We start from the raw sequence: 10,885 nt of genomic DNA on the forward strand, positions 1-10,885 counted from the left end.
CAAAGACTATTTTATAATACAGTGTTAAGTATCTCATGTAATTTCTTGAATACTGTACTGAAATTGAAAAAGAGAATGGTTGTAAGTGTATTGGTTGTTTACTTTCAGGATTGCATGGTTGAGTGGGAGTTGTGATTCGCTCCCTCTGCCCAATATCATGACAGAATATCATACTACGTTTTGCTAACCTGAAAAAAGACCAAAATTCAAAATTTGAAGTTTCGTTTCTATTGAATGCTTATCACTTTGTCACCATGGTAAAGACAGAAGTCTTAAGTCAAACCCTCCTAAGTAAGGGACCATCTGTAATGATGATGCCTTGTAGCCTAGGTCATTTGAGGGACAAGTTTTGAATATAATATAACCTCTGGTTTTTCTTCATCTTATTATGTATCTTTAACATGACTGTGAATGCCATGTTATCCTATGATAACCAGTGTGTTAGCATTTGCATGAATGATCTGCTTTCCTGGTTCCTAATCTCTGTCTTTTTTGAAATAGCCAAGGGGCGCCTGTGTGGCTCAGTTGGTTAAGCAACTGCCTTCGGCTCAGGTCATGATCTCAGGGTCCTGGGATCGAGCCCCGCATCGGGCTCCCTGCTCGGTGGGAGGCCTGCTTCTCCCTCTCCCACTCCCCCTGCTTGTGTTCCCTCTCTCGCTGTCTCTCTCTTTGTCAAATAAATAAATAAAATCTTTAAAAAAATAAAATAAAATAAAATAGCCAAATACCACTTTAATATCTTTCTCATAAGGACCTTTATTTTTCGTTTTGTGATTTTAATTCATAGCCTCAAAACTGAAAGGCTTTTTAAAAATCTTTTCTGTCTCTTAAAAAAATATATGAAATATCCCATTATTTGCATTTCCACATCTATGCCCTTCCTAAAATATACCCTGTGCCAAGATTTCTTCTCTGTTACGTGTTCTTTTTATTCAAATCACATTTTTAAATCATCTACGTGCCAGACAGTGTACTAATTTTGGAGGATACCAACATGAATAGAACAGAACTTGAGTGGAGTGTTTGCATAATTCCTTTATGATGTAATGTGTGTAGTGTAGAGATAGGTGCCCAGGGAACTACTGGAGCTCAGAGGAGGAGCATTAATTTAACTTAGGCTGCGAAAGGTCATGAGTCAGGAAAGACTTCCGAGAGAAAATGATTCCAGAGAGTTAATAAAGTGGGAGGGGTGTGTGTGTGTGTGTGGGCATGTGTGTATGTGGAGGGGGCGAGATAAAGAGGGAAAGAGATTGCTTGAACAAAACTAAGCAATAAGAAACTATCTTTGCACAGAACTAAAACAAAGCAATTTGATGCCACAATTTGAGGATGTGAGGTTAGAGAAGTAGGCAAAGGTCTGACCATGGTGAGCCTTTGAAGGATTTCAAGGAAGGATCAATTCAACTAGTATTTTTGATTACCTATTCAGAGTGTGTCAAACACTGTACTAGTGACTAGGGTACAATGAAGATTAAGAGTCATTCCCAATGCTCAGGGAATTTACAAATTGGTAGGGGGAGATAGGCAACTCAAATGCCAATAAATTGTACTAAAGAGTTAAAATTGGGGTAAGCACCTATTGTTTGAGAGCCCAGAAAAGGAGCATTTAACCTGGAGATTTAGACAAGACTTCCTGGAAATTATTCATCAATAGAAGAATATAAAATAATCTCTGAAAGAAAATTAGAAAAATTATATCTCCTGACATTCAAGCTATTAGAGAATGCATTGATCTAATTGTCAAATTATCTGGGTTCAAGTTCTAGATTCTGCAGTATACTGTGTAATCTTGAGAGTCTCTTAACCTCTCTAGGTCCTGGTTTTCTCTAGATAAAAAAGAGATTCAGATTGGGGCGCCTGGGTGACTCAGTCATTAACGGTCTGCCTTCGGCTCAGGTTATAATCCCAGGGTCCTGGGATCGAGCCCCACATCGGGCTCCCTGCTCTGCGGGGAACCTGCTTCTCCCTCTCCCACTCCCCCTGCTTGTGTTTCTGCTCTCGCTATGTCTCTCTGTCAAATAAATAAATAAAAATCTTTATTAAAAGAGAATCAGATTATAGTGTTTGAAGGTCCTTTAGAAACCTTATGATTCTAAATTTACTTCCCATTTGTCTCCCCAGGTTTTGAATCAGACTTTTTGTGTCCCATTTAATGTACATTAAACTAAGTCTTATGTTATATGCGTTATTTTCTATCCAAGTCATGTATACTCAAAGGATGCAAGGTTTGGAATACTTTCTATCCTATAGTGAGTTTACATAATTTAACTTTGGCATAGAATGTTTTTGAATCTTTAACTCTTCTAACTGGAGTATTCTCTTAAACTGAAGATCAGGTTATCTCTCCCCTACAAAGTTGCACAATATTCGCTCAGCTAAAGACTAAGATGAAAAGAAATAAATATTGTAAATTTGGAAATAGCCTCATGGAAATATGTCTATATTTGTCTATTGCTAGATATTAATTCATTAAGCAAATAGTGAATTTGCTTAAAATTTTCCTTAATGGGATTTATGATCTTTAAAATATTCTTATTGTTTTCAATAGGTCACTATCAACTTCAAAATTTTAAATTAAAAAAAAGATATAGTCAAAATTATTCCCCTCTTTTCTAGAAATATTCTTTTGGGCATTTTATACAAGGAATTCTGAATTCCTTTAAAAATATTTTTTATTTTTTATGTTTGATAAGAATTGGAGTATTCTCTAACTAGAGTATTATAATATTAAAAAAATAATAGCTCCCCTTCTGGGGCAGTCACTCTTGTCTCTATGTATAGATTTATCATTTGTAGCTTGAGTGAGTGCCCGTAGTACTCAAGGGTAAGTTTATTAAAAGTTATATAATTTTAACAACAAATATGAGATGGGGCAAAACAAAGTTTCATTACAGAACTTCCTTCGTGGGTTATTAACAGCTATAAACCATAAAGGCAAATGTATTACTTCATAACTTAATGTTGTAACATTATTTCATGACTTAATAGCCATGGTCTTTCTGGAGGAACCATCATATAAAACTCAGTTACCAATTTTTTCTTCCATAATGTAACAGCAAATGATCAAAAAAAAAAAAGGTTTTTTTCTTCTTTTTTAAAAACTCATAAGTTTAAAAAAAAACTTATAAGTTGGTTGCTTCTGAGAGGGAAACTTGGAGCCTGGAGCGCTTGGTGAAGGGAGGAAAGGAGACTTTTTATCGTGTATTCTTCTGAATTTGAACCTGGTGAATGTATTCAAGAAAAAAAAAGTTCAGTCTATGTGAAATAGTTTTTAAAATGCTTATACCATAGTCTTTAACAATGATATTACAGAAAAAAAGAAACCTGATAGCTACATAACTGATTAAACTGCAAAAAGTTTCTTTATACAATGTGAAAGGAGCAGTCAGGCAGTGACTTTTGAGTTGCAACTCAGATCATCTGGATTTCCCAGACAGAATGTCTGCTTGGATCTTTCAGAGAGAATCTGTCAGACAGCAGACATTCCTCCCACCACCATCCCACTGAATCATTCCTATAAAGTATAATTATCTAGTATCAAGTAATAGTAATGAAATGATTTCTGCATTATTCTCTTCCTTATATGCTTGAAGCTTAACGTGTTTTTTAAAATAATATTTATACTAGTTACCATTTGATCTGTGATAGCAAACATATTAGGGCAAAAATCTCATTTTTCTGATGACTCAGGCATTCTTATCTTGAATACTGATCTTTAAGCCAACTCCACTAAGATAGCTTCTGCTTGATATCAGACCTCATCACATATCAGACCTTATCACTGTACTACTGACTCCTCTTACTCAACGTATCTCAAACTAGACTCATCCTGTTCCCCTTTCCCCAATCACACAGAGCTCCATTGCTCTCCCAACCTTCTAGTTTCTAATTACTCTCCTCCCCCCAGATTCACCTAAGTTGAGAACCTCACAGCCATACTGGTAACTTCATGAATTGAGCACATAGTCAAAAATTCAAAATCTTTCTAATATCTATTACCTTATACTTTTGTATAACTTTCTTCTCTAGCTTCCTGATCTGTAAGATGGGTATAATAATTAAAAGCTTCATGAAGATGTGATACTGATTATTAAAAAGATATTTTACCCAAAAAAAAGTATGCATTTCTGATTGTTCCTGTCACTGGCAGGGATAATGAGAAGTAATGATAGATTAACAGAGCAATTGACCTTATAACAAGAAGCATCCATAATCATGCTCAAGTCCCTCTCAACAAACAGACATACAACTCTAATCTCCGTGTCAATTTGCAGACATCTATAGTGAATGCAAAATTAACTTCACATATTTTTAAATCTCTTCAGCAGCAAAAACTCTTCACTTCTTAGATTTTACATTAGAAATATTGGTGGGAATGCAGCAGAAAAGGGAAAAAACTAAAATCACTTTTTCTATATTAAAGTTATCATTATGCTTTATTTCTGTCATGGTCAACTACCAAATTTATTTATCCTTCAATTTAATTGAAATATGTAGCAGTTGCCAAATTTATCTTGGGTACAGAAAAAGGAAAGATTTGTATTAGGAAATTCGAATCTCATTCATTATTTCCATTATGTCTTTAAAAGCTACTTAAACCACTCCCCCCTCCCCAATCTCTTTATAAACAAATGCAACCTAAAGTGATCTGAGAGCTGAGTAAATAGTTACCTTCTGGGTGATTTCTTTTTGCAGAAACTTTAAAAAAAATTTTTTTTTATTAACATATAATGTATATTATTTGTTTCAGAGATACAGGTCTGTGATTCATCAGTTTTACACAATTCACAGCACTCACCATAGTACATACTCTCCCCAATGTCCATCACCCAGCCACTCCATCCCTCCCACCCCCCTCCACTCCAGCAACCCTCAGTTTGTTCCCTGAGATTAAGAGCCTCTTATGATTTGTCTCCCTCTCTGGTTTTGTCTTGTTTCATTTTTCCCTCTCTTCCCCTATGATCCTCTGTCTTGTTTCTCAAATTCCTCATATCAAAAATCATATGATACTTTTCTTTCTCTGCTTGACTTATTTCACTTAGCATAATACCCTCTAGTTCTAGCCACGTTGTTGCAAATGGCAAGATTTCATTTTTTTGATGGCTGCATAATATTCCATTGAATATATATACCACATCTTCTTTATCCATTCATCTGTTGATGGACATCTAGGCTCTTTCCATAGTTTGGCTATTGTGGATATTGCTGCTATAAACATTGGGGTGCACATGCCCCTTTGGATCACTACATTTGTATCTTTGGGGTAAATACCCAGTAGTGCAATTGCTGGATTGTATGGTAGCTCTATTTTCAACTTTTTGAGGAACCTCCATACTGTTTTCCAGAGTGGCTGCACCAGCTTGCATTCCCACCAACAGTGTAGGAGGGTTCCCCTTTCTCCGCATCCCTGCCAACATCTGTCATTTCCTGACTTGTTAATTTTAGCCATTCTGACTGGTGTGAGGTGGTATCTGATTGAGGTTCTGATTTGTATTTCCCTGATGCCGAGTGATGTGGAGCACTTTTTCATGTGTCTGTTGGCCATTTGAATGTCTTCTTTGGAAAAATGTCTGTTCATGTCTTCTGCCCATTACTTGACTGGATTATTTGTTCTTTGGGTGTTGAGTTTGATAAGTTCTTTATAGATTTGGATACTAGCCCTTTATCTGATATGTCATTTGCAAATATCTTCTCCCATTCAGTTGGTTGTCTTTTGGTTTTGTTGACTGCTGTGCAGAAGCTTTTTATCTTGATAAAGTCCCAATAGTTCATTTTCCCTTTTGTTTCACTTGCCTTTGGCGATGTTTCTAGGAAGAAGTTGCTGTGGCTGATGTCGAAGTGGTTACTGCCTATGTTCTCCTCTAGGATTTTGATGGATTCCTGTCTTACATTGAGGTCTTTCATCCATTCTGAGTTTATCTTTGTGTATGGTGTTAGAGAATGGTCGAGTTTCATTCTTCTGTATATCGCTGTCCAATTTTCCCAGCACCATTTATTGAAGAGACTGTCTTTTTTCCATTGCATATTTTTTCCTGCTTTGTCGAAGATTATTTGACCACAAAGTTGAGGCTCTATATCTGGGCTCTCTATTCTGTTCCATTGGTCTATATGTCTGTTTTTGTGCCAGTACCATGCTGTCTGGTGATCACAGCTTTGTAATATAGCTTGAAATCAGGCAACGTGGTGCCACCAGCTTTGTTTTTTCTTTTCAAAATTTCCTTGGTGATCCAGGGTCTTTTCTTTTAGTCCTCTCTCTCTCTCTCTCTCCACCCTCTCCAGGATTCCAATAATTCTGACATTGGAACGCTTCATGGTGTTACTTATTTCTCTGATTCTATTTTCATGGATTCTGAGTTGTTTTCCCCTGGCCTCCTCTTTTCCCTTTTTATCTATTAAATGGTCTTCCAGGTCACTAATTCGTTCTTCTGCCTCACTTACCCTAGCTGCTAGATTATCTAGATTGGATTGGATCTCATTGATAGCATTTTTAAATTCTGCCAATTCAGCTTTCAATTCTGCCCTTAGAGACTCTATGTTGCCATTAATTGATTTCTCCATTCTAGCTATTGTCTTCACAATTGCTAGCCTGAATTCCATCTCCGACATCTTGGTTATATCTGAATCCATTTGTAAATCTGTGGCATAAGTCATAATCTCTGAGTCTTTCCTATTTTGGGGGTTCCTCCTAGTCATTCTGTTGATGGGTGGTTGAGGGAATGTATAGAGTCCAAATTACTGACCACAACCCAAGCAAGATGCACCTGTTTTCTAGGGACCTCAGGGTTGCTGGCCTCTTGTTTGCCCAGCCTGTCTTCAGGGGGAGGGGTCTGCTGCGCTGTTACTCAGGCAAGCCTGTTTGGGCAGAGTTGCCTGCCCCCTGTGGAGGGGGATAGGCTCAGTGGAAACCGTTTTTGGGGGGCTTTTATTCTCTGGCGGCTTTCCCTGGTAGCTTTCTGCATCTCTTCCAAGAGTCAGAGCAGAAGAGACCGTTTCCCACCCTCTGCCTCAGAGCAGAGAGATCGCAGTCTGTTCTTCAGTGATCTCTCCAGGCCACACTATCTCTGTTTCTGTCTGTGCTGCTATAAACTAAAGCATCCTGGGTTGTGCGCCCCTCCACAGCACTCCCAGTCCTCGCTTCCAGGTGGGGGCTCGTCTATGCCCTTTGTGCTTCTAAAACCGCCAGCCGCCCCCAGTTTGCATGTGGGCCCCCCCGCTCCAGGTTTCCCTCCAGGGGGCTGCCCCAAGGTCCTTTCCCCGCTGCTACTGGTCTGCGAGTCTGTGTCCCGTCCCCAGCACAGGAGGCGATCACTCACCAGCGGTGTAGGATCCCTCCTGCTGCCATTTATTTTCCGATATCTGCCCACGGAATCACAGCTCCCCGCTTCGAACCTTGAAACCAACCACCCGCAATATTCTGTTTGTAAAGATCCAGGTCTATTTTCTTACATCTCAGGCTGATTTTTTGCGTGATCAGAGTGGTCTGGTAGATATCCAGCTCAATTCAGGGGCTGGTTGAAATAGGGTCCCCTACTCCTCCACCATCTTTTTTTATGTCCTGTATTAATTTTTTTTAAAAATTACATTTTATCTTTTTTGTTGGCTTATTAGCTACTGCTCTTTGTTATGGTATTTTAGAGTTTACTTTAAGGGTGATCATATAAAAAAAATAAGGGTGATCATATACATTTTTAACTTATTACCATCTACTTTCAAATGATACTATGCCACTTTGCATGCAGTATAAAACCTTTGCAACAGCATAACTCCATTCCCCCTCCCAGGCTTTGAGTCATTGTCATACATTTTACATTTTACATTTTTTCTACATGTGTTATAAACTTCACAATGTATTATTTTTGTTTTAGACAGCCAGTTATTTTTTTCATTTAAATAATTAGAGAAATTCTTTTGTATTTACCCACATAGTTGTCATTTCTAGTGCTCTTCATGTTTTTGTGTTGATCTAGATTTTCATTTGGTATCTTTCCTGGTTCTCCTTCCAATATTTCTTTTAGTGCAGGTATGCTGGTCATGAATACTTTCTGCTTTTGTATGTCTGAAAATGTCTTCACTTTGTTTTTTTCACAGGGTATGGAATTCTAGACTGACATTTTTTCCTTTTAATGTTTTAAGTTGCTGCTCTACTGTCTTCTCACTTACACTGTTTCCAACAAGAAATCTGCAGTTATCCTTATCTTTGTCCCTGGTTGTGTAATATGCTCCCCTTGCCCCCATCTTTTCTTTATTCCTGGTTTTAAGCAATTTGATCATGATGTGTCCTGCTGTAATTGTCTTCATGATATTTGTGCTTGAGGTTTGTTGTTCATGGATCTATGAGTTTACATTTTTCATAAAGTTTTTGAATAATTTTGGCCATTATTTATTGAAATATTCCTCTCTACTCTCCTTTCCTTTGTAGGGGATATTACCATTACGCATATTTTAGATGGCTTACAGTAGTCCTGCAGCTTATTTGTGCTCTGTTTCATTTTTCTTCAGGTTTTTTTTTTCCCCTCTGTGTTTCATTTTGGATAGTTCCTATTACTATGTCTTCAAGTTCAGTAATATTTCCTTCTATATGTCTACTCTGCTGTTAGTAATTTCCAGTGTATTTTTCATTTCACACATTGTGGTTTTGCCATGTAGAATAGGGAAAATCATTTAATATAATTTTTTATTTTGCTCATATCTTTATTTAACATGTTCAATATTTCCTCTAGTTTCTTGGTATATGAATACAGTTATGTCTTCTAATGTCCTGTCTACTAATCTGTGTCTTGTTATCTGTACCATTTCTGGGTCAATTTCAATGGATCGATATTTTTCCTTATGATGGGTTGTATTTTTCTGACTGAATACCTGATAATTTTTTATTTGATTGCCAACATTGTAAATTTTACTTTGTTGGGTTTCAAATATTTTTGTGTTCCTGTAAATATTCTTGAGCTTGTCATGGAGTGCAACTAAGTTAATTGGAAACACTTTGATCCTTTCAAGTTTTGCTCTTATGCTCTGTTAGGCAGAATAACAGCAGAACTTAGTCTAGGACTAATTTTTCCCTAATATGAGGCATAGCCCTTATGAGTACTCTATGAAGTTTCATAGAGATGGCTCTGCCCTCATGAATAGGATTAGTGCCCTTATAAAAGCAACCTAAGAAAGCTCCCTTTCTCCTTCTGCTATGTAAGGATACAGTGAAAAGGTGCCATCTGTAAACAAAGAAGTAAGTCCTCACCAGGCACTGACTGTGCTGGTAACTTGATCTTGGACTTCCAGCCTCTAGAATTATGAGAAATAAGTTTATGTTGTTTATAAGTCTTCCAGTCTATAGTATTTTTTATAACAGCCCAAATAGACTAAGACAAGAACTTAGATGCCACAGGGCTTTCTAGTGTCTTAGCAAAAAATAAGGGGGTCTTCAGTTTCCTAGAAAATTTTTGCTTTAGATTGTCCTTACCACAGCATCAGGATAGGAAAGTAGAAGGGATTAAAAATTGAAGATATCCTTTCTGAAACTCTACTTTCTCTCAAAGATACTTTCATAAGGTAGAAAAGGATTGAGGTGGATTACATCTAAATGCAGAGAATAATTACTGCATAAATATTTACTTTTGTCCAGGGAGGACTATTCTTCTACCTGTTATTTGGTAAAATGAAAAGACTACTGTTACATTTCCAGATTTGAAAACCTGTGAATCTGGGCTAGCCATGTGACCATCCTAGCCCTCAGTTTCTACTTCTGTATTGTGAGCAGGATGCTAATGTCATAGGCTCCGTTAGTTTGTGATTCTCCTGTGTAAATAACCTTGTCAGTGCTAGTCAACTTATTGCTTTCATTCCTTTCATTATACTTTGATAGGTGTTTCCTCAGGATATTTCATTAAGCAGGAAGGGGATGAGTAAAGTAGATTTGGGACATATTTTTGTCTGCTCATTTTTTGTTTTCTTTTGTTTTGTTTTAGGGGTGGGGAGGGGCAGAGGGAAAGGGAGAGAGAGAATCTTAAGCCCCTCAGAAGATATTATTTAGTTCAGTTTCTCTATTTCTACAAGACAAATAACAGACCTTTAACATTCCTGAATGGATATGTTCAAGTTTCTTAAACACAGTAATTTCCCTTAAACTGTATTTCACTAGAGGGGAAACAAGATGGTGGAAGAGTAGGGGACCTCATTTCATCTGGTCCCTTGAATTTAGCTAGATAACTATCAATCATTCTGAACACCTGTGATTTCAACCTGAGATGTAAGAAAAGAATTGCTGGAATTCTACAAATAGAAGAGCAACCAGTTTTTGCAAGGTAGGAGGTGCAGAGAAGTGAATCGGGGGGGATATTTCAGAAGATAAAAGGTGGGAGGAGGGAGTCTCTGTAAGCCAGCTACCGGAAAGTGGTATAGCCCCAGAGTGCAAAATTGGAAACTTCAGAAGTCTGCTCCAGTGAGAAACATCCCTGCCTGAAAGGTGTTCAGGTGGCGAAGCAGGGCAGAATCCTAAGTCAGACAGTGTGGTCTTGGGAACCCGGGGTCACAAAAAGAACAGGGGTGCCTGAGCTGGCAGAGATCCCAAGCACCAGAGCAGAGAAACTGGTTACTACGGTCCGGGAGCCCAGGAGGGGGCTCTCAGCTAAGTTCGCCATAAAATGCGAACTGCGGCACAATCAGGTGATCACTCTGTGTGGGGGCCTGCAAAGGGCAGAAATGCAGTGACCCTCTACCTTCCCTCATGAGGATTGGTGTGGGTGCTCACCACAGGAGTCTGCAGAGTTTGACACACAAAAGTGAAGACTGCTTATCCCTGAGGGTATATTGAAGAGAGGGGGCCATGATCATTCAGCTCCAGGTCTGGAGATCAGGGTGTGGCCATTTTTATTTTCATCCTTTAAAGAGG

Source organism: Phoca vitulina, unplaced genomic scaffold (assembly GCF_004348235.1).
Source record: "Phoca vitulina isolate PV1807 unplaced genomic scaffold, GSC_HSeal_1.0 scaffold11, whole genome shotgun sequence".
Taxonomy (NCBI): Eukaryota; Metazoa; Chordata; class Mammalia; order Carnivora; family Phocidae; genus Phoca; species Phoca vitulina.